A 23,841-nucleotide genomic window follows, 5' to 3' on the forward strand; every position below is an offset into this window, starting at 1 on the left:
TGTGTGTGTGTGTGTGTGTGTGTGTGTGTGTTTTCGCTACAAGGGGTGACGTATTGATTCACCCAAACCCAGAAACATCAGCACCATTAACTGATCAAGTAAGTTCTGAGTTCCTGAGTCTTAGAAGAGGTGGAGTGAAAGATGAACAAAAGAAAAGGCCGTGGCTTGGTGTCTGGATTGGGACAAGGAATGGGTGTTTCCTGGGCTGCACCGTGACCTTTATAAATTGTTGAATTTCAAATCTGTAAGCAGGAGTTGAAGCCAACCCTTCCATGGCGTTACCTTACAGAAAGTCTTCCCAGAGTCTCTGATAATGGTTACATGTCTTCTGCTTTAAGATTCCATGGGATGCAAACAAAGGAAATCCCATTTCAATATTGATCAGAGTGGATCATGACAATGCACCCTAAGTGGAGTTAAGCATTTGCCCCTCCTAAGTTTCAACTATTGGCCCCAGCGCAAAAGAGAATATACAGAATATTATTTCGACTTCCCTGAGTCTTATCTAGACCCCACTGAACACACTCTATCTATTAACCAGTCTTCAGATGTACTGGCTGTCAGGTCTGTCACAGTTTTGTGGCCAATTCTTGGATGTAGTCATGGCATAAGTTTTGGAAGCACGTGGCTCTGAGTCCTAATATGAACTATATCCCCAGTGAGCTATGTAGAGACCATTTAAAGTGACATTAAAAAAATAAAATCATGATAAATGAGGAGGGTGGTAGGGATAATAATTGCCAACATTTTGGGGTGCCTATTATGCACCAGGCACTGAGCAGTGGGCTTTACATGCAAGATAACATCTCAGCCTTGAATTCCGAGTGTTGGCTTCTCAAAGTGTGTAATACGTAATATGTGGATAGTAGGAGTAACCCACACGGAGTGATGGCATGGTTTTGATCCCATAATGTATGTTAAGTACTTAGAAGAAAGCTGGCACATGATGAACACAACCTAAAGATATCATAATAATCATGGCACCCGCAAAGGGCCATGATACCCTAAGTGAGGCCAGTCCTCTGCAGAATACTGTGGGGTACGAGCTCTTCTACTAGGACAGCAGGGAGTTCATTGGTGTGAGTTCATTGGAGTACAAGTTTATTGAGAGGAGGCGGGGCAGAGGGGAAGAAGTGTTTCTCATTGATCTGTGTAGCCATTTTGTCTGGAGCCAGGAGCTGAAATTGAGTGTTTTAGAAGCTTTTTTTTTTTGAAAGAGAGAAAGTGCAAGTGAGCAAGGGGCAGAAAGAGAGAGAGAATACCAGGAGAGGCAGAGAGAGAGAGAGAGAGAGAGAGAGAGTAAAGTGGGGTTCACCTGAATAAGGATTGTGTTTACCTGAAGGGGCTCATGTTCACCCGAGGCAGGGCTCGGGCTCATCCACCGATGTGGGCCTTGATCTCATGAACTATGAGACCATGACCTGAGCCAAAGTCAAATGCCTAAGGACTGAGCCCCTCAGGTGCCCTGAAATTGAGTGTTTTAATTCATGACTATCTTTTAAATTAGCTTTTTCAGAATAATCTCCTGGGTTCTGTTGTGTGTGTCAGTGGCACCCCAGAATGTCTTCTGCCAGTGTAGTGAACGGATTCAGTAAGAGTATGAGCTCTGGAGCCAAATCGCCCAAGTTCAAATCCTGTCTCCAGAACACGCCAGCTCTTATGTCTGAGCAATTTCCTTAACCTCTCTGGGTCTTAGTTTTCTCATCTGTAAAACAGTGATAATAATCGTATGTGCTTTCTTGAATGGTTTTGAGGATTAAATGGGTTAATAGGTACAAAATACCTGGGAGAAAGCATGAAAAATCTTGGCTATATATGTATGTATTTTTTTGTAGAATAAAGGAAAGACAAGGTTGGAATGACTCTCCCTTGACCAGCTAGCTCTTTGATTAAAGAGCTTTAAATAAGCCTCAGCATAACACACACGTTTGCATGTGCGTGCGTGCACACACACACACACACACACACACACACACACACACACCCCTCCAGCCTCTCAGCTGTACAACAGCCACCTCTTTGGAAGATGTCACATCCAAACTACCCTAAGGTCTCGTTGCATTGTAGGGCCATTCATTATTGAAATCGCCTCTCGCTGCAGGAAATCAGGATGCGGCAATATTGAAATGCCTGTGTGAGATAGAGTATGAAGTGTAGGTGAGAAGGCAAGAGTCGTAGCAAAAATCCACGGCCGGCGCATATTCAGAGCGCAGCCCTCTCATCCTATTAGGAGATGTTTCTATTTCCATGTTGCAAACAGGCAAAGAGCCTGGCTTAGATTAGTGGGAATGTTAATTTATCTCCTAATACTGTAGCCTCAGTGTGGAGTGTGTGTGTGCGTGTGTGTGTGGTGCATTTTTCTTAAATTTATATTCAAAAGTCCTCATGATATTGTTCAAGGTAATGGATGATAGAGGTATAGGACATTTCTCAGTAATACACAAACAAAGCCAAACTCAAATCATGTGAATTGCTTCATTCGTGGGGATAAAACTAAATTGCTTGGCAAGGCAGGGAGTCGGAAGAGAACAGAAAAGGTCCAGAGGGAGCAGTGGAGGAATGTTCAGTACATTCTCCTTGTTATTTCCGCATTTGTCAAAATGGAAGGCACCCCCCTCCTATTTTATATTCTTAGTTCTATACACAAGGCAATCGATGGCATTATAAATAAGTCTATTTTTGTTATGGGTATGAGACTGCTAAGGAAATGGAACAGAAAATCACTTTCCAGTCTAGCCTCAAAATCGATGTTTTCCAAATTATTTTTCTTACAAAACTTTTATTTGTCTCCTAGAATTCCCTTTCATTTACCACCACCCCTGTCTTTTTTTTTTTTAAAAAAGGTGTCTCACTATCACTTTTGACACTTGTGATCTCTATCATAAACTCAAACCCTTAATTCTGTATTGATGCTTTTCTCATGAAGGCTTTAAGACCCTGGAGTCAGGGGCCATTCCTATACTTTTCTCTCCCCTGGGGAATGTGGCATAAGTTCAGCAAAGTTCTAGCAGACGAGGAAGCAAGTTCCTCCCACTTTGCAAAGCACGATCATGCAAAAATCTTAGGTTGAATGCCTGTTATGTGTCAGGGAGGGAAGTAAATGCTTGATGTCATTTGATCTGGACCCAGCACGGTTGCCCCAGGGCTTGAGCCGCCCCTAACCCTCTTCTCCCCAACCGGCTGTCCCTGGGCCATGACTGATTGGTTTGGGGAAGAGACAAACCAAAGCTGAGCCAATCAGATGCTTCCTCATGGGAATCAGCTGGCATTGCTCTGGAAAAAAAAAAAAAAAAGCCTCACAGGGACCTCCAGCCGGGTGGCCCTCTTCAGCCCACCCAAGAGCTTGCTTCAGATTTGCTTCTTTTGGTTTCCGATAGCCCCCTCTCCAATTTTGGGGAGGTATTGGATGTAAGCTGTTGAGTGATTTGCCCCCAACCCTGTGGAGTGGGAGAGCAGGTCTGATGGCCCTCCAGATCCACGGTCTTCACCACCGTGTGCCTAGCAGCTCTTACCTCAGCCTCACAAGAGCCCCATAAAACCCGAAATCCTCCGCTTCCTCTCTGCAGCGTGAGATCCAGAAGCCCACAGCCTCCGTGAGGCTCGATGTCACAGATGGTAGCTGGCTCCACTGGTCGAGTTTCTAGCTTCTCGCAGCGTCCGATTCAGAAAGGATTTATTGGCTCTTGACTATGTTTCGGACCTTACGCGAACTCCTACGAGTTAGTTCAGAATTAATGCCTATAAAAACCATCCGTTCCGTGCAGATCCATACCATCCCCATACCTTCCAAGGAGCCTGGACCTCTCGCCGCCTCTCCCCCTGCCGCCGTGGCAGCCAGGTCCGGGTGGCTAAGTCAGTGAAATGACATTGACTGGAAAAGTACGCGTGGTGCCTGCCACCGGGAATTTGAAGCTGGCGGTTAGAAGTGGGAGCTGAAATGTGTGGGTCAGGATGTGGAGAGGGCCCTGGGAGGCCACGATGGCCCTGAACGACCTGGAGTAAGCACCTGAAGCCTTATTTGGAGGAGAACAGGACCCTCGAAGAAGCAGAGGGAACGAGGAAGAGTCACACAGACACCATCATACGCACCCACACACAGCTGCATCTGTTGGGAAGAACCAACAGCCTATTTTTCGTATCATTTGTAATTTTCTCACAGTCCATGTAATGAACTTCGGTTACGTTTCAGTGAAAATTATCTTCCAGAGTAGTTTGGTTTCGTTTTCGTTTTTTTAAAGTAGGCTCCCCACCCATCATGAGGCTTGAACTCACGACCCTGAGATTAAGAGGTGTGTGCTCTAGGGGCACCTGGCTGGCTCAGTCAGTTGAGCGTCCAACTCTTGATTTCAGCTTTGGTCATGATCCCAGAGTCGTGGGATCAAGCCCCATGTCAGGCTCCCCATGGAGCCTGCTTAAGATATTCTCTCTCTCTCTCTCTCTCTCTCTCTCTCTCTCTCTCTGTCTCGTGCGTGCTTGAGCTTTCTCTCTCTCTAAAAAAAAAAAAAAAAAAAAAAAAAAAAAGTCACACACTCCACACACTGAGCCAGCCAGGCACCCCCGGAGGATTTTCCCCTGGGAACGGGGAGGGCTAACTTTACTACATGAGTACGTGTGGCCCAGAACTTTGTGCAAATGAAGTATACAGCAGTGTGATCACTTAATTGTATTTACACAAAAAGAAACTGAAAAAAAATGAGCACAGGTTCTAGGACTGGGTTTCTTTTACTGATTTAGAAACAAAACATAAAAAAGCTGTGCCTAAAATGAATCTTGTTTTTTGGGGTTTTTTTTGTTTTTTTGTTTTTTTTAATAAGTGGCCACCTGGTTCCAGCATCCCATAAAATCCAGGCACTTGACCCTTGGTATAGCTTCTATTCAACTTTCTATCATGGGAATGAATTGATCTGCTTGCTCCGCCCTTATGTTGAGCCGGTCACGTACAGGGTCCCTGGCCAGTGGACTGAGGCTTTGTCTAAAGCAACAAGGGCAGCTCAAGGCATGTGGGGGAGGGTGTTTCTTTCTTCCCCGTGGTCCTTTGAGACTTTCACCTTCTCTGGGTGAAGAGGCTGTTTATCCTTGTAAACACAAAACGTTTTAGCTTTTTGCCAGTTTTCTGTTAATGGTGAGACAACGGAAGCAAATAAAGTTGTATTGAAACTTGGCGAAAAATAAGGACAAAAGAACCAGGGTATGATCAACAAGAACGGAGGCAGGAAGATTGCTACCTGAGCACGTCCTGGGGCATCCATGCTCCCAGGAACACTCTTCAGCCATTGAATTGCAGGGAGGTCCAGAAACTTACAAAAGAGTCCAGCGGAAAGAGAGGGGGGCTTGGGCTAGGAGGGTGGGATTTGAGGAAGGCTATTTATTAACCCGTCTGGGTGCTTTTCAATGTTTTCAACCCCGATGGTCACAGCAGCGTGTATCCCATGTACACCACACCCACCCCTCGCTCCCACACACGCTCACGGAAGCACACTTGTCCATAGTGTGGCCTCGACAATTGAGAAGCGTAGCTAACACCTTCATCTAGGAATCCGTGATAACTTTTTACTTTCAAGTTGCAGCTCCGTTACATGCAAATTCTTATAATACTCCACCTCCTCCCACCTTTGTGAAAAGATCCGGCCACCAAAAAAGGCTGAGAAATCAACTGGGAACATGCATAATAAGAATAACAGTCATGGCTCTGTGCCAAAGCCCTGTCTTTACTTCTTTTTTTTTTTTTTAATTTTTTTTTTTAACGCTTATTTATTTTTGAGACAGAGAGAGACAGAGCATGAACGGGGGAGGGTCAGAGAGAGGGAGACACGGAATCTGAAACAGGCTCCAGGCTCTGAGCGGTCAGCACAGAGCCCGACGCGGGGCTCGAACTCACGGAGTGTGAGATCGTGACCTGAGCCGAAGTCGGCCGCTTAACCGACTGAGCCACCCAAGCGCCCCCTGTCTTTACTTCTAATGTCTGCTCTCAGAGCCCAGACTGGTTCTTCTTCTTCTTCTTTTTTTTTAAGTCTATTTATTTATTTGGAGAGAGAGAGAGAGAGTGCAAGCTGGGGGAGGGGGGGGCGGGAGGGGAAGAAAAAGAAGGAGGGAGAGAGTTTCCCAAGTAGGTTCTGTGCTGCAAGCCCAGAGCCCAATGCGGGGCTCAAACTCAGGAACTGTGAGATCACGACCCGAGCTGAAGATCCAGAGTCACACTCTTAACCGACTGAGCCACCCGGGCACCCCAGCCGAGAGTGGTTCTTAACATTCAGTTTGCAGTGGGTTCAGGGAAGGCATTCTCAGATTGCACTGGCAGGTGTAATGAAATCATTTGAGTTGTGCTGTGAACCTTTCGCCTGTGCACAGCCGTACTTTGTTTTTTTGTACCTACCTTTATTGTGCTCCACGGATGCTGCTTTTTTTTTTTTTAACATACTGAAGGTCCGTGGCAGTCTTGCGTCAAACAAGTCTATTGGCATCATTTTTCCCGACAGCATTTGCTGGCTTCCTGTCTCAGTGTCACATTTTGGTAATTCTCACAATATTTCAAACTTTTCACCATTACTACATCCGTTACGGTGATCTGTCGTCAGTGATTACGACTCACTGAAAGCTCAGAAGGTGGTTGCTGTTTTTTAATTGAGGTATGTACGTTGCTTTTTCAGACATAATGCTGTTGCACACTTAGTTGTCTACAGTAAGCTAAGTCACATAAACATAGCTTTAATAGGCCCTGGGAAACCAGAGAATTCATTTGACACACTTTCCTGTGGGGGTTTAGAACCACGCCTGCAACATCTGCAAGATATGCCTTATAGGCTTTAAGGCTCTGGAACATTGTCGAACTTGAATCTGTCTATCTATCTATCTATCTATCTATCTATCTATCTATCTATCTTGGAGAATTCTATGTGGAAAACTGTCCTAAGCCACGGAGAAACGAAGATGAATAAGGCATGAGCCCATCACTGAGATGCTCACAGGCTGGTGATGGTAGTCAAGGGGGAAGCAGAATTGAAAACGACCAAATGCATTATCTCGTGATCTGTTAATGAAACAGAAATGCAACAGAATGTGTCTGAAAATTTTAGAATAGTTCTCCGTTGGGAGGGAGATCAGGTGAATATGAGGATAAAAAGGAATAAAGGCATTCATAGAGAGGAAAAAGGAAAGAATATATTAATGAAAGGGAAGCCATTTCACTTAACTGTTCCAGTGTAAGCAAGAGCAGTGGAATAGCATTTATTTCTATGTTTGCAGAAAGCTTGTAAGTTTCAGCAATGACTCTGACACAGTTGAAGTCCGTGCTGACAGCTGGGCTTGGAGGCGCAGAGGGAGGACAGGGCAGCGGCCGCAGAAATGGACGTGGACCTGGGACAGATCGCGCCCTGCTATACTGGCTAAGGGTATAGGTCTCTGCACTTGTGAGGAGGAACGAACAGGTGATCCATACCGTGCTCCCCTGCCTGTGACCCCTGTATGTTATTTGCAGTTTTTTCAGCATATTTCAGTATGTTCCTGCTCAAGGTTACAATTTGATCTCTATCTACAGACTGATTCGTAGGGGTTTCTTTTGATAACCCTGAGCTTGAAGAGCTCCTTTTGTGTCAGCTGACATTGATATCAGTTCCACATTGTGTGGTATTCAGGGACCTCGTTGAGATATGTTATTGGGTAAGTGGATGGGCACAGACTCAAAAAGAGTGCCAGGAAGAAAGGAACATGTGTTGAGTGTTTGCTCTGTGGCATCTCGTTTATTTCTCAGACAATTGCAAGTTTTGCTTGTCTCATTTTCACACGGGGAATTTGAGACTCACAGAGGCTAGTTCATTTGCCCAGCACCATAAAACTCATTAATAGTGGTCCCAGGATGTGAGCACAAGCTTATCGGTCTCCAAATTGCACGCTCTTTGTACTAAACCCCGAAGGAAGATAATGATGCCCGTTGTCTTCCTGGAATTTATGCCGACACAATATGGCGATTTCTTCACCAATTTCGGGGCACCCCCGACCACAGCTATGGACAATTCTTAATACTTTGAGTCAATGCTTCTCTTTTTTTAATAATTATCATTTTATTTATTTATTTTTTAATATGAAATTTATTGTCACATTGGTTTCCATACAACACCCAGGGCTCATCCCAACAGGTGCCCTCTTCAATGCCCATCACCCACCCTCCTCTCCCTCCCACCCCCCATCAACCCCCAGTTTATTCTCAGTTTTTAAGAGTCTCTTATGGTTTGGCTCCCTCCCTTTCTTTTTTTCCTTCCCCTCGCCCATGGTTGAGTCAATGCTTCTCAAACACAGCCTCCTCATTCCCATAGCTGTGGCTTTGATTAGATAGTGAGCCTGGTCATAATTTCCTCCTTCGTTGTCTGCCTCCACCCGCCGAAATTTCTGAAACTCTGTCACAGTCCCATCTTTTCCCCTTACTGCTCCTGCCCCTATGGCCTCAATCTGTTCTGCATCTTCAATCACAATTATACGTCTTTGCAACTAACGATGTCCTGCTTTAAAACATCCTCTAATTTATTTATACGTGTAAGTGGTCTCTTTTCAGCCGTACACAAAATGCACCACTTCGTATCCTTGATCTTCTGTTAAGTTTCTCAAGTTCCACCTATGAGTGAAAACATATCATATCTGTCTTTCGCTGACTGACTTATTTCACTTTGCATAATGCCCTCCATTTCCATCCATGTTGTTGCAAATGGCAAGGTTTCATTCCTTTTCGTCTCCGAGTAGTATTCCATTGTATATATAAACCACATCTTCTTGATCTATTCATCAGTTGTTGGGCATTTGGGCTCTTTCCATGAATTGGCTATTGTTGAAAGTGCTGCTAAAAACATTGGGATACCAGTGCCCCTGTGAGTCACCACTGTTTTAATTTTTTTTAAGTTTATTCATTTTTGAGAGACAGAGCACGGGTGGGGAAGGGACACACAGACAGGGAGACACTGAATCCGAAGCAGGCTCCAGGCCCCGAGCTATCAGCACAGAGCCCAACGTGGGGCTCGAACTCACGAACTGTGAGATTATGACCTGAGCTGAAGTCGGATGCTTAACCGACTGAACCACCCAGGTGCCCCTGAAGCATTGTGTTAAAAGCAAAGGGAAGTCAGTGAGAACTGGAGAGATGAGTAGAATTTGAATAATTAAAGGCAGGGGAAGGGCATGAGAGGGTGCTTTCCTAGAGAAGGGTTTCTGGCAACCCCTGAAAGCCAGAGCATGTTTGTGCTGGGCAAGCTTGGGAGTTGGTAAACTGGGAACCAGCACTGGAGACCTAGCTCAGGCATCCCATAGGATGTGGCTTCTGTCCTTGCCCTAGCTCTCCCCTTGTGGACATTGATCTGGGATTCTGTTGAGATAAGGGTATTTGCGAAACATCTGTCCGTTTCAGTTACGTTTTAGGGAGAGAGAAGTGGTAGGACAGAGAGACAGCAGAGCCTGGTGGAGGTGACGTTTTGTGTGGCATCTTCTTGTCCACAGCCGCACGTCCACGTTTCAGCCTGTTGTCAGCCGTGGCCGCACAGAGTAGGAGGGGGTACAGCAGGCAGGAGGCTACAGGAGGCAAGCCTTGGCTGGTGGTGGCTCAGTCGGTTCAGAGTCGACTTCAGCTCAGTGATCTCACGGTTCTTGAGTTCGAGCCCCCTGTCGGGCTCTCTGCTGTCAGCGCAGAGCCTGCTTGGGATTCTCTGTCCCTCTCCACCCCCCCCCCCGCCGCCCCTGCTCTCCCCCTCCCCATGCTCTCTCTCTCTCTCTCAAAAATAAACATTAAAAAAAAAAAAAAAAAAAAAAAAAAGGCTTGTTCCAAAGAGCCCTTTGAGGAGTAGAGGCAGTACCTCCATTGTGCAGTAGGTGGTGCCATTGCCTCTGTGTCCTGAGGTTGAAGAACCATCTGACAGACTTGTTTCTTCTTTGCTCCAGGGGGTCTCAGTCTCAGGACTGATGGTGTCGTGTAGGCTGCGCGGGAGAGGGAGAAGGGGGTCTAACAGGTACTGAGATACGCTTATGTGCCAGGAGGGCACCAGGCGGTCTGCGCGATGACTCTGGGGCGCCCCCTCCTCCTCCATCTTACTTTTCATTGTCACCATTGCAGCCCCCAGCCACTGAGGGCTGCGAGCCAGACGCCTGGCCGAGCCCCTTCATGCAGGATTTTATTTAGTCTTTACCCCAAACTTTGCTGGGCCCCATGGTTGTCCTTCCTTTGCAGAGAAGACAGTTGAGCCTCAGAGAGAGAAAGTAGTTTTCCAAGATCATACGGGTAAGAAACGGGAGAACACAACTCTGAGCCTAGTTCAGCCTTTCTCGATAGTAAGTATCTACCTTTTGTTACATCATGTTTGTTTTTTAAAATTTCTTTTGAGAGAGCAAGGGAGGAGCAGAGAGAGAGAGGGAGAGAGAATTTTCTGGCAGTGCAGAGCCCGATGTGGGGCTCGATCCCACTGACCACGAGATCACTACCTGAGCCAAAATCAAGAGTCAGACGCTTAACCGACTGAGCCACCCAGTCGCCCCCATCGCGTTTATTTTTTAAGGTTCAGGTTTGCAAATTACCGCATATTGCCACAGTCAGGGACTGTTGTCCTGTGCGCTACACCTCCGACCTCCCCACGGTTACACAGTGAGTCAAGACCAGAGCTGAGCTTAGAAGCCAGGGTCCCGATGGGGTCCAGTTCTCAGCACCTTCTTGTTGCCTCCAGACGTTGGCGACTGGCCTTGTTACCACCTACTCGGCTTCCTTCTCCCTGGAGTGTGTCCTCGCCTCTTTCCTTCCCATCCCTTCCCAAGCGTGTCCCTCTTCTCAGCTGCGTCTTTCTCTGGCCTTTCTCTCTCTATTACAGAACTGAACAGCTCAGGCTCGTCTGCTCTCAGGCACGAAGGTGAGTTCCTCTGCATCCCTGTTGGTCCCTGGTGGTATATGTGCACACAGGCATCGTTCCCTCTGCCAGGGGTTTTGGGGATTGTAGCTGATGTTCCAACACACGGGTACACAGACACAGGCACACAGCCACGCTCTAATGGCTGAAAACCCATCCTTTTCTCCTTTCTGGTATTTATGTCTCGGTAAGTTGAGAGTGAGTTAGGGAATCCCTAGCTCGAACTCTACTTGCTGCAAACAGGATTGTGGGTAGGAACCGAAAGAAGCCTGTGTGGGCTAAGTGAGGGTAGGCATGGGACCCAAGTCAGGCAGACCCGGGTCCGTGAAATCTATGGACGCTTGGACAAGTCAGTGAGTTCTCTGAACGTTTGTTTCCTCATCTGTAAATCAGAGCGAAAGAGAATGACAAAACTCCATCTCCGCGAGCTGCTGTGATTGGACTCCCCGACCCCCACCTCCCTCACCTCTGATCCATCTTTCAAATCAGCACCGTGGTCCCCCCTCTACTCCCCACATCACCTTTCGTGACTTCTCATTAGCTTCACAGCAAGGTCCAAACTCTCAGCACGGCGCGTCTGACATTCAGCCTCGTTCATTCTGTAAGCATTTATTGAGACGGTGCGCAGGGACTGTGTGTGGTAAGCACTGGGAAGCCTATAAGAAAGAATGCCCGTCCTTTTTCTGGAAAGACCCCCCATTTCTGACCCTTTTCTACAATCCAGCCATGCAGAACTGTTGAGGGGCTCAGATTTACCATTCTGTCGCCACCCCGGACCTTTGAACATGCTATTCTCTCTGCCTGGCATTTCCCCACCCCTTCCCCTGTCTTCCCGGAACACTAAGCTTTCCTTTCCTTATTTAGGTGCAAAGCTTGTCTGTAAAGCCCACCCTGAACACTTAGGCAGAACCGTCCTCCTCTCTTTTCCCTCCCTCCATCATGCACCCCTTTACTGCTCCCTCAGCTCTACCCCCACTAATAGCGGTGATTTACTTACATTGTCTTCCTGCAGAGGATAGGGGTACAGTTTATTCAGTCACCTAACTAGCGTCTGGGGGGGTGGGTGCTTCACCTTCCTTTTACCATCAACCACTGACGGAGTGCTTGCCATGCATTAAGTCAAGTTTATGTGCTTTATCTCATCCAAGCGTCCTTAGCAACTGTATGAGTCTGGTATGCACGCCCGTTTTACGGATATGAACATTGGGCCCACAAATAGTTAAGGAACTTGTGAAGGTTACCTCGTTGCTAAGTGTCCGAGCCAGGATTTGAACCCACGCGTTCTGACTCTGAATCCTGTGCTCCTGGTACCAGACACGCCGCCCCTGGTGAAGGCTGATAAACGTGTTGAGTGAGCGAACTTTGAATCACAACGACTGTTCCTTTACCGTTATGTAAGCGAAGCCCCTATTCAGTGCGTTTCAGAATACGCGTAGTGAGGATTAGGTTTGTTTAAGTTCCCATCTTCTGCAGAGCAGCACTTTCGTACATTACAATAAAAAGTGAATTACTAGAGAAAAGATCACACGCTAGGATATTGTGATGATATCAAATTGCCTTAAATATTTCGAAATATTTCCTCTCCGTTCCCATCCTTAACATGTGGACCGTCTTTGAACAGCGCTGCTCTATCCGACTGCCGGCTCGGACTGGCCACGTGTTGAGGACGCATTGCAGAATGAATCTGGATCGTATAACCGACGGTTTTGACGAACAAAAATGGAAAGCTGAACATCTTGTGGGTTTTTACCATGAGTCAGATCCTTTCCTGGGCTCTGTGCGAAGAGAACCGTCTCGTTCTCCAGAGGCGATGCTGCGGCAAGGGGTCTAGGTGAGACCTGTACCCTAGAGACCACTTGACGGTATCTTCTTATATTTGGAGAGGCAAATAGGCCAGAACGTTAAAACAGCCCAAACTACTATTTCAAAACCCTGTATTGCCCTTTCGTGCTCACATTTGTTTTTGGAAGGGGATCGATGAACTATTCTATTGATTCAATAAGGCAGTGGCATTATTCACGAGTTCTCCGGTAGAACATTATATTCTGAAAAAAACCCTCTCTATTGGAAGTTTTTTTCATTGTATTTTAACACACTGGTTACTTTTCTAATGTTTACTGTTTTGAGAGAGAGAGAAGGGGGGGAAGGGAGAGAGAGAGGGAGACACAGAATCCAAAGCAGGTTCCGGGCTCTGACCTGTCAGCACAGAGCCCAGCACAGGGTTTGAACCCACAAACCACGAGATCATGACCTGAGCCGAAGTCAGATGTTTAACCAACTGAGCCACCCAGGAACCCCCATACAGGTTATTTTTGATGGCCAGTATGGACGCTGAAGCAGTGGGGTTGGGGAAACATACCAGATGCAAAAGAATAAATAACATCAGACATTGCACCTTGAAAGAACCCATAGAGTTCTGGCTCAAGGGTCCCATTGTATAGGCGAGGAAACCAAGCTCTTGGGGATGGGAGTTCATGCCCGGAGCTACAGATATACAGTGTTTGTTAGTAAATGAGCTGGGATAAAAAGCCTAATTCCTGGCTATGTCAACCAAACCTTTGGAACCCCCAAAAGCCCCAAGGGTGACAAGGGGGAAACAGAAGCTTCCAGTTCTCTGTACATTGCTGAGCTGGTGAAGCGTCCACCCCACTGCCATTCCCTGAGGGATCAACACCATTTACTTTTACATTCTTCACGGGAAAGTCCCAAGGAACTAGTGAAACAACATCCAGAAGTGGTAATTGGCCAACCACTGAGCCATTGGCCAATTCCTCCATGCATGAAGCCTCGACTGTGGCCTGAATAAGTAAGGTTTACTAAATAAAATACATGATTAACTATTCTTCGAATATAGATAGATGCTACTGTGATCATCCACATGGTTAGGTTCTGTGCTATTAGAGTAGCTCTTTTTCATGTATTTACTTATTTATTTATTTATTTGGTCAATGATACTGAAAAGACAAGTACGCCCATATCGGGATCAACAAAATACGTAGACATTAAAACGGAGTTGTCTTATTTGAAAGATTAGAAAGCACAGGTGTGGAGAACTGTGTGTTGAAAACTGCCCTGAACTTAGGGAAACACAAAGTACTGCATCGCTGTTATGCTCAGGCCCGATGAGAAGCATAGGGGGCAGCAGAGAGGACCAAAGGCTTCCAAGAACTGTGTGTAAGTTGAGTTAAGCCTAGTGGTTAAAGGCTCTGGTTTTGCAGTCAGGTGCTCTGGGGCTTTACATTCTTTCTCTTTCCACTCACTACTATCTATGCTCTTGGGCAAGCTGTGTGACCTGACTCTGTTACCTTATCGGTAAAATGGGGTTTATCATACACGTTTCATTGAGTTGTTGTAAGAATTAAATGAAATAATGGGGCTAATGCAATGCTGGGATCATAATAAACCTTTTACATATGGTGACTATCCTTCCACCTCAGCCACTACCAAAAGCACTACGACAACCACCATCACCACCCCCACCCCCACCCCCATCACCATCATCTCCACCCTAGAGGCTACAAAATGTAACCTGGTGAATTTACCTGCAAGCACTCTCAGCGCTTCCTTATAATAACCTCTTGACTTCTTTTCTAAGATCAATATGTCCTGTGGGAACTGGCCGAGGTGTTTGGGTGTATGTTGACCCTAAAGTCCCTTGCTTTTCCCCTTTCCATACTTGTTACTTTTCAGCCTCAACCTTTTTCTGCCCATCTTCCCACCATGGGGTTTGGGGTTGGGCACCAGCTGCAATCCTAGGTTGCTTGAGTTCATGAGTTGAACCCAACAGGGGCAGGCAGTATATCAGAAGCCTCGGTCCAACCATCTGTTGAAGTCAGTCTCTGCTCGTGAACACGGTGTGCGTATGGTAGGGTGAACTTTGGCTTGCCGTCTTCACCGCCTCCAGGCTATACCATCTGTAGGCCCCAACATCTGCTCTCTTCTCAAGGTCTGGCACTCCAGTGCCTGGTGAGGACTGAATGTCTTCTGGAAACCAAGTCTGTTTGGCTAGGCCCTGATGTCCTTGCACAGTTAGGACCAGACTCCCATTCCACAGGCCTGGACTTTTCCTTCCTTGAGGAATAAGCTTACCACTTGGAAACTAGGTAAATGCACAAAATAACCCCAATCATGTTGCCCATGCTGCTCTTTAGGCCTTTTCGTTGTAGGTGGCAACATCTAAATTCAAATACACTGGAACAAAATAAGTTATGGTATAGTCTCTTGCAACTGAACAAAGACTAGGAAATACTGACTTTGGGCTTGGCCGGATCTAGGTGCTCACACGTCGTCGTTGGGAGTTTCTCCGTCTCTCCTACCTTGACTTCTTTCTCAGACAGTCTCACCCTAGTGCTGGTCCCAATTGTGTCAAGTTTCTCCCCTGTCTTCTCAGTGACTTGAGGTGAGATGAGATGAGAGGGAGAGAGAGAGAGAGAGAAAGAGAGAGAGATCCTCCAACAACTCCCACAAATGTTCTGTTATTGACATCTATTATACATGTCCCTCCCAGCATCAATCGTGTGACCAGCCTGAGGCAGATGACCATCTCTAGAGCTGGGGGCAGGGGTCAGCCCCGGTCAAGCCACATGTCTAGAGATGGGGAGGGGCGTTCCCCATCAGAACCTTGGGCTACCACAGAGAATCTAGCTTCCACGTATTTTGCCTTGGCTTCCTCTTTATTATGATCCACGGGTATCAGAGGATCCGTCCGTCCATCATCGGAACTAGTCGTAGTAATGATAAACAGAGCAATAATTCTGCCTTTGTCTTTTGCCTGACCTGTTTCTGCCCAAGCGTCTTACATTTTTTTTTTTTTTTTTTTTAAATTTTTTTTTTTCAACGTTTATTTATTTTTGGGACAGAGAGAGACAGAGCATGAACGGGGGAGGGGCAGAGAGAGAGGGAGACACAGAATCGGAAACAGGCTCCAGGCTCTGAGCCATCAGCCCAGAGCCCGACGCGGGGCTTGAACTCACGGACCGTGAGATCGTGACCTGGCTGAAGTCGGACGCTTAACCGACTGCGCCACCCAGGCGCCCCTTACATTTTCTCTTCACCAGAGGAAAAGCAGTTGATTTGGTTAGGCAGAGGCGAAGTCAAAATGGCCCATGGTTGTATTGGAAAGACCTCTCAGCTCCGCTTCTTGCCCAGGGTCTGCGCATAGCAGCAGGTCCCTAATGCTCCCTTCCACTCACGGGGGGGGCTCTGTGCGTCAGTCAACCCAGAGCTTAGTTGTACAGGCCAGGTTATACTTCCACCCACTTTATCGTCTCAGAGTGTGTGGTTCTAAGGTTTACTTTCTGGGGTAGGAAAGGTGGGGTGGTCATAAAGGGAGGAGAGGTAGAGGATCTGTCCTACACGAGCCTAAGTCGTGTGTCTCTACCAGAGCCCTGAGCTGGGATTCCAGGTGGCGGTACAGTTCTCAGTGGAATAGCACTGTACTTAATTTCCCATTTGCCACGTGTGTCTCTGTGTCCCTGGGAACTCTTTGGAGAGGTAGGAACGATAGGAAGGGTGGTATATGATCAGCTTTGCTGTCGTGACCTTAATACCCTCAGCCCTCACCTCGAACACATAACAGTGGCTATTTATTGAGCACTTTCTGCGTGTGAGGAATGCATGCCATTTGTCCATGTACCAGTGTATCCACCCATCTGTGTATCCAACTGCTCAACATTTATTGGATGTCTCTTCTGTCCCCGGTGTAGGTAGACACTGCCCTAAAGAAGCCCACACGGTCCAGTAGGATAAGGCTTTCTCGTCCTTCACCCCAACGAATCCTCATTTGCCTCCCTCCTAAATAAGTACGATTGATGCAGCAGACCTTCCCTCTAGCGCTGAGCCCTTGGGGGTGCAAAGAGATAAAGAATGCGGTGAGCCTCCACCACCGCAGGATTTTTCGACAAATGTGGAAGGCTGTTCTTTGCTCAATTTTTGGACCCGAGAGGAGAGAGCTGGGCCAGCACGTGGTCTCTTATTGCTTCTGTAACAAATTGCTACTAATGTGGTGGCTTAAATTAATATAACTGTATTATGTGCAGTTTTGGGGGTCAGCACAGGAAATGAAGCTCATGGAACTGACCTCAAAGCCATGTGGGCAGAGTTGTGTCCTGGGGAGGATTCAGGGGATGGTCCATTTCCTTTTCTAGCTGCTTCGGCCCGCGTTCCTTGGCTCATGGCCCCCTCTGCCAGCTTTGAAGTCCGCAACCACATTCTCCTGCCCTCTGCTTCTGTTGTCACATCTCCTCTGACTCTTCTCCCTCCTTTTCCCCTATTTTAAGGGCCCTTGTGATTACTGTTGGGCCCACCCAGATAATCCAGGATAATCTTCCCATTTTGAGATTTCTTTTTTTTTTTTTTTTTTTTTTTTTTGTGAGAGAGAGAGAGCATAATCGGGGAGGGGCAGAGAGAGAGGGAGAGAGAGAGAGAGTCCCAAGCAGACTCTGAACTGTCAGCGTGGAGCCGGGCGCGGGGCTCGATTTCACCTTGAGCCTTGAGATCACGAGCTGAGCCGAAATCAAGACTCAGACACCCAACCGACTGAACCACCCAGGTGCTGGACATCTTTGGGAGCTATTACTCTGCCAACACAGCCACTATCACTGTCTCTGCTTCTTTGGGGGAAGTTGCTCAGTCTCAGGTTTCCCACCTGAAAAATGAGCCTCATAACGGCATCACCAACACAGAATTGTTGTAAAGATCGAATGGGAAAGTACTTGTGAAGAATACGGTGCAGCGGGTGGTGCATAGTCAGTGCTCCTTCAATTATAGATGTGGTTATTATTCATTGTGAAGTCATTGTCTTTCAGCTTTCATGGGGGATGGCCAGAGGGACAAGGGGCAGACAGAGAGATGAATAGTTCTCCAGTCTTCTCCTATCTCTCCTTCTAGTATAATTCCAGACGTTGTCTTTGGGATGGACTGGTCTACAGTGGCCCTTTTCTCAGCCTAAGGACTTAGACCGATTTTCCAAGAAAGAAAAATAATTGCTTGCCACTATCAGAAATAGAAATTGAGGGGCGCCTGGGTGGTGCAGTCGGTTAAGGGTCCGACTTCAGCCAGGTCACGATCTCGCGGTCCGTGAGTTCGAGCCCCGCGTCAGGCTCTGGGCTGATGGCTCAGAGCCTGGAGCCTGTTTCCAATTCTGTGTCTCCCTCTCTCTCTGCCCCTTCCCCGTTCATGCTCTGTCTCTCTCTGTCCCAAAAATAAATAAACGTTGAAAAAAAAAGAAATATAAAAAGAAATAGAAATTAAGGTTCACGGAAAGCATGCACGTGTCAGTGTGTATGTTGGGGAAGCAGAGGGTTGGGAAGGTGTGGGAAGCACTATGAAATGTCTTTGCCTGGAGGGATAATGGGTATGACATCCAGAGCTTGAGTGCTGGGTTTTTTTTTCCCCCTTTTTTGTCCACATAGGAAATGTCTAAATCTGCCAGAGCAATTTGGTTTTTCATTTGCAGGAACCACAGGTATCACTTCCAAATATTGTTCAGAATAAAACTTAATTGAAAACGTAATCAAACTGGAAAATTGCTTGACAAGCTGGGGTCACATTCGTAAAGGGATGTTTGTTTATCCCTCAGCCGTGATGGGGTCTGTGCTGGCACACGAGGGGACGGCTGGCACGTTGCTCACATCGCTCACAGTCCCTGCTGGGAAGGAGCCCCCTCGATCTGGCTGCACTGCGTTTGCTTAAAGGTCACCTGTCAGAGAAGCATAGAGCAATCCCTTACTGAGGAGGCACCAGAATAGATCCCTTTTGATTTTACTGCAGGATCCCGCTTTCTGTGAGTTCAAATTGCTTGTCAGACCGCGGAGGCTTCACCGCTTCAGAAAAGGGCTCTTCCTGTATCCGTTATGTAAGAATTACTTGAGTGCAGTCACTAGTCTGGGACTCTGATAGCCTAGACTCTTCCCCTGTGTCTCCTCCTTGAAGCTAGGCTGTGCCAAGTAGAAATTGGAACTCTGGGATGGTAACCCTGAGAAGGCTGTGCTAGTTGGTGTTATTTGTGGACAGGTAACTGTGTCATTCTTGGAGATGCTTGATAGAGACAGAAAGTAACATAGGTCCAGAACCTTAAAGACTGTTATGGGCTGAAATACATCCCCCTAAAATTCACGTGTTGAAGTTCAAACTCCTGGTATCTCAGGATGTGACTGTATTTGAGATAAGGTCTCTAAAGAGGTGATTAAATTAAAATGAGGTTGTTGGGGCGGGGGGTGGGGGGTGGCTTCTGAATGGCTCAGTCAGTTAAGTGTCCGATTCTTCGATTCTTCGGCTCAGGTCACGATCTCCCGGTTCGTGGGTTCGAGCCCCGCATCGGGCTCTGTGCTGACAGCTCAGAGCCTGGAGCCTGCTTCGGATTCTGTGTCTCCCTCTTCTGCTCCTACCCTGCTTGCACTTTGTCTCTCCCTCTCTCTGTCTCTCAAAAATAAACATTAAAACTTTTTTGATAAAAAAATAAAAATAAAATGAGGTCGTTAGGCATGAAATCTCCAGAGTAATGAGTGTCTTCTTGAATGCTAATGAATAATGAAGCGACTCCTGGTGGGCCCTTCCATAGCTTCAGGTGGGGGCTGTTTACCACAGAAACCAGACCAAGGCAGGATTAGAGGGTTGAAATTTTCAATGCCGTCCCTCAGCCCTTCAGAGAGGGGTGAGGGGCTGGAGATCATGATAATCACCAGCGGCCAACAACTTCCTCCATCATGAGTATATATAATGGAGCCTCCACACAGAAGCTCTACACAGAAGGGTCTGGAGAACTTCCAGGTTGGTCAACGCATTCATGTGCTGGGAGGGTGGCATCACCCAAACTCCGCGGGACAGAAGTGTCTGTGCTGTGCGCTCTGTACCTCTTTTTCTGAATGTTCATTTATACCTTTTATAATAAACCATAATGGGCTAAAAAATGAGGTCATTAGGGTGACCTAATCCAGTTTGACTGGTGTCCTGAAAAGAGGAAATTAGGACACGGGTACAGAGGGAAGACCATGTGAAGACACAGAGGAAAGATGGTCTTCCACAAGCCAACGGGCGAGGCCACGGTAGAAACCAAACCATCCCGGCCCACCCCTTGATCGCAAATTTCCAGCTTCAGAAATGTGAGACAATCACTTTCTGCTGTTTAAGCCACCCAGTCTGTGATACTCTCTTATGGCAGCCTGAGCAGGCTAATACATAGACCCAGAGCTCTTCTGTGTAGCATTAATTTTGACTCCATTGTGTAATGCTAAGCAGAGCACCAGATTTCTCTGGGTCCCAGTTTCCCTATAGAAAAAAAAAGGTGGTTGAAAATAACCCCTGTTCTGCCAGATTGACAAGGTTAATGGCGAGGGCTGAATAGGATCGAGATTCTGGGAGGGCTTCTTTACACGCCTCTCATCTGGGCCGAGTGGACCAGCAGTGAACAGCTTTGGGATTTCTTGGCTGGCCACCACCCAAACCTGAATGGCAAAGGAAATGACATCCACTCGCCATTCAGGTTTGGGTGGAAATAACAGCCACTTTGGGTGGTGAGATAGGTTATAAGAATATGTGAGGGGCGCCTGGGTGGCTCAGTCGGTTGAGCTTCCGACTTCGGCTCAGGTCGTGATCTCGCGGTTTGTGGGTTCAAGCCCCGCGGTGGGCTCGGTGCTGACAGCTTGGAGCCTGGAGCCTGCTTCGGATTCTGTGTCTCCCTCTCTCTCTGCCCCTAACCCACTCGCATTCCGTCTCTGTCTCTCTCAAAGATAAATAAACATTAAAAAAAAAGAATATGTGAAAATTCAGGGGGAAAAATGCCTCCGTTGAGTTGAAATGGGCATATTGTGAATTTAGGAGGAGTCGGAGGTCATCAGTACACTTTTTATTTTTCAGCTGAAGTTGGAGGCCATATTCTCGATGACATCTTCCATTATGAAATCAGTTGACATCTTTCTTTTTTTCCTAAAGTTTATTTATTTTGAGAGAGAGAATCCCAAGCAAGTTCTGTGCTGTCAACGTGGAGCCCAACGCAGGGCTTGATCCCACAAAACGTGAGATTATGACCTGAACTGAAATCAAGAGTCAGATGTTCAGCTCACTGAGCTACCCAGGTGTTCCAGCACCTTTTTTTTTTTTTTTTTTTTTCAAAAATTTCTGTAGGGGCGCCTGGGTGGCTCAGTTGGTTAAGTGTCTGACTCTTGATTTGGGCTCAGGTCAGGATCTCATAGTCATGAGGTCCAATTCCTTGAATCGTCTCGAGAGAGAGGATTCTCTCCCTTCCTTTCTCTCTCTGCCTTTCCTCCAGAGTCTCTCTCAAGATCAATAAACTTAAAAAATAATAAAAAATTTCTCTAGAAATTTTTAGCATCCATCTTTCAATTTTTTAATCTTATTATTTGTGTTATTTTCCCATGGCTGCTGTGGCTTAAAGCAACATAAATGTAGTATTTACAGTTCTGGAGGTCAGTTTCACTGGGCGGAAGCTGAGTGAACCAGCTTGATAGAACCAGGCATGCCTGGTTCCCTCTGGAGGCTCTAGGAGAGAATCCATTTCCTGGCCTCTGCTGGCTGCCAGAGGCTGTCTGCACTCCTTGGATCTTTCTAGAATCACTCCAGCCTCTTGCTTTTGTTGTCATATTTCTTCCTCCTTTGACCTTCTTGTCCCCCCCCCCCCCCCCCCGCACACTTGTGATTATGTGATTACATTGAGTGATCACCCAGATGTTCAGAATAATCTCATCTCAAGATCTTTAGCTTAATCATATCTACAAATCCCTTTGGCCAGATAAGGTCACATTCACAGGTCCTGGGGATTAGAACGTGGGTATATTTGGGGGGCCATTATTATCCAGCCTCCCACAATACTGAAGAAGCAACACAGAACAATGTAGAGAATGGGCTTTCCCCCTAATTTCTCTAGTCGTGAGCTTTGTGATCTTGGCAAAGTCACTTAACCTCTCTGAGTTTATTTCCTCACATGTAAAGTGAGTGCAACATTGCCCACCTCACAGGGTTGCTGCAAACAGTTACATGAGAGGCTATGCAGGAACAGGGAACATCTTCCCAAGGACTCAGCTGGCTCTTAGTGAATGGTAGCTATTTTGTTTCATCCACTCTTTTGTTCTTCCGAATTTCGATTGTTCCAACTTAAGTTTTCTGTTTTCCACGGGAAGAGAGAACCATCTCAAACCAAACTACCCCTTGTCTGCTGAGCTTATCCCGCACAGGGGGTCTGAGCTGCCCCACTCGGGCACGGAGGGTGTGTAGGCAGGGGAACGTCTTTAGCTTCAAGGAGATCAAAGCTTGTTTAGCCTTTTCCTCACTTATCAGAGGCCAGCACAGCCCTTGGCCAACACGAAGGACTTTGTCTTATCCAACCTGCCATGTAGATCATGTCTCATGACTCTGATAACTGAGAGCTTGAGACCCGTGGCTCAAACTCTAGTTACCAGGACTAATCTTGCCTTAAATCGCGGAGTATTTAACTAGCCCTGCATCTGTGGTATCCACTGTTCATGCTCAAGATTCTCTACTGCTTGCCCGATGGTGCACGGCCTTTGCTACATCTGCGACTTCTGCCTTGAACTTCTTCCTGAAGTTGCCTTCTGGTTTTGCTTCTTTCCTTCTCTGGTGAACTGCCTTCTACCTCAGTCTTTTCCTGACACTAGTCCCTGCCACACTCTTGCTAGCTCTACTCCCAGACATTGGGACTTGGCCCTAAAACCCAATTCAGGAAGTAGGAGAGATTCCTTCCTCCTTGATAGACCTCTCTGATACCAGCTACCTGCTTGAGGTTCTTGAGCCTCGGAATCTCCTTTGGCCTTTCTGTTGAGAAAACATTTATCCGTCCATCTATGTTTCCACGTATCCATGTATCCGTCCATCCATCCATCCATCCATCCATCCATCCATCCACTATTTATTGAACTGTTGTCATAACCGTGGCTGACACAGAGGTGAACAAAATAATGTCCTGGCCCTGGAGGAGTTTATACTGCAGTGGAGGAGACAAAGGAGTGAATAGTTACACAATACAGAGTGAGACGTTAGTCAGTTAATACATGAAAGCAGTCGTGTATTACCTCAAAGGACGAAGTACTTGGTTTTGAGGAGAGAGGTTAGAGGAGTCTTCACAGAGGAGAGAAAAATTAGAGCTGTTGAGCCTCAGTAAGAGGTGTTTGTTTTTTTTTTAAGCTTATTTGTTTATTTTGAGAGAGTGTGTGGGAGGCGCAGAGAGAGGGAGAGAGACAGAGAATCCCCAGCAGGCTCCACACTATCTGCACAGAGCCTGAGGCAGGGCTCGAACCCACGAACAGTGAGATCATGACCTGAGCTGAAGTCAAGAGTCGGACGCTTAACCGACTGTGCCACCCAGGTGCCCCCTGAGGAAGAGTTTTCTAAGTGGACAAACCAGGGCATTGCTCTGCCAACTGCCTGCCTAGCCTGCAGCCCGGGTCCTTCCAATTCCAGACTGGTTCCGTCTAATGCTCAACTTTCTCAAAGAGTAGCTTCCATGGACTGAATTGTGTCCCCCCCGCCCCCCAGATCCATAGGTTGTGAAGGGTGTGAAGAGGTGTGAATCTCTTACACCCAATGTGACTATATTTGGAGATAGGGTCTTTGGGGGGCACTTAAGGTTAAATGAGGCCATAAGGGTGGGGTCTTAACCCAACAGGACTGGTGTTTTTATAAGAAGAGGAAGGGGCTCGAGAGCTGTCCCCACTTTGTGAGGACACACCCACACCGAGAAGGTGGCCATCTGCAGAACCAAATCAGCTGGCACCTTGAACTTGGGATTCTAGCCTCCCGAGCTGTGAGGAATAGATTAGTTTTGTGTAAGCTACCCAATTTATGGTATTTTGCAATGATGGCTCGAGCCGACAAATATTGCAGCTGAGGGAAATTTGTCCTTTTGGCTATCCACCTACATTGTATAAATGAATAAATATTTAGCGGAGGAGCACAGGCTAAGTGCTTTCAGTGTGTCATCTCGTTTAATCTTCATTGTGAC

General features: G+C 46.9%; 1 long non-coding RNA gene across 5 annotated transcripts in view; it reads left to right on the plus strand.

The window, feature by feature from the left end:
* LOC147571826 (uncharacterized) overlaps positions 1-23,841 on the plus strand; it is a 114,444-nt gene that overhangs the window by 69,478 nt on the left and 21,125 nt on the right. For 3 of the 5 annotated variants that reach the window (XR_015247070.1, XR_015247068.1, XR_015247069.1), the window contains one exon: positions 10,692-12,928. This is a non-coding gene — a long non-coding RNA (uncharacterized LOC147571826). Of the gene's footprint in view, positions 1-10,691; positions 12,929-23,841 lie in introns of those variants that run through there. The other 2 variants (XR_015247072.1, XR_015247071.1) reach the window with 2 other exon arrangements.

The sequence above is a fragment of the Puma concolor genome, chromosome F2 (assembly GCF_028749965.1).
Source record: "Puma concolor isolate L17-30 chromosome F2, mPumCon1.1.hap2, whole genome shotgun sequence".
NCBI classification, from domain to species: Eukaryota; Metazoa; Chordata; class Mammalia; order Carnivora; family Felidae; genus Puma; species Puma concolor.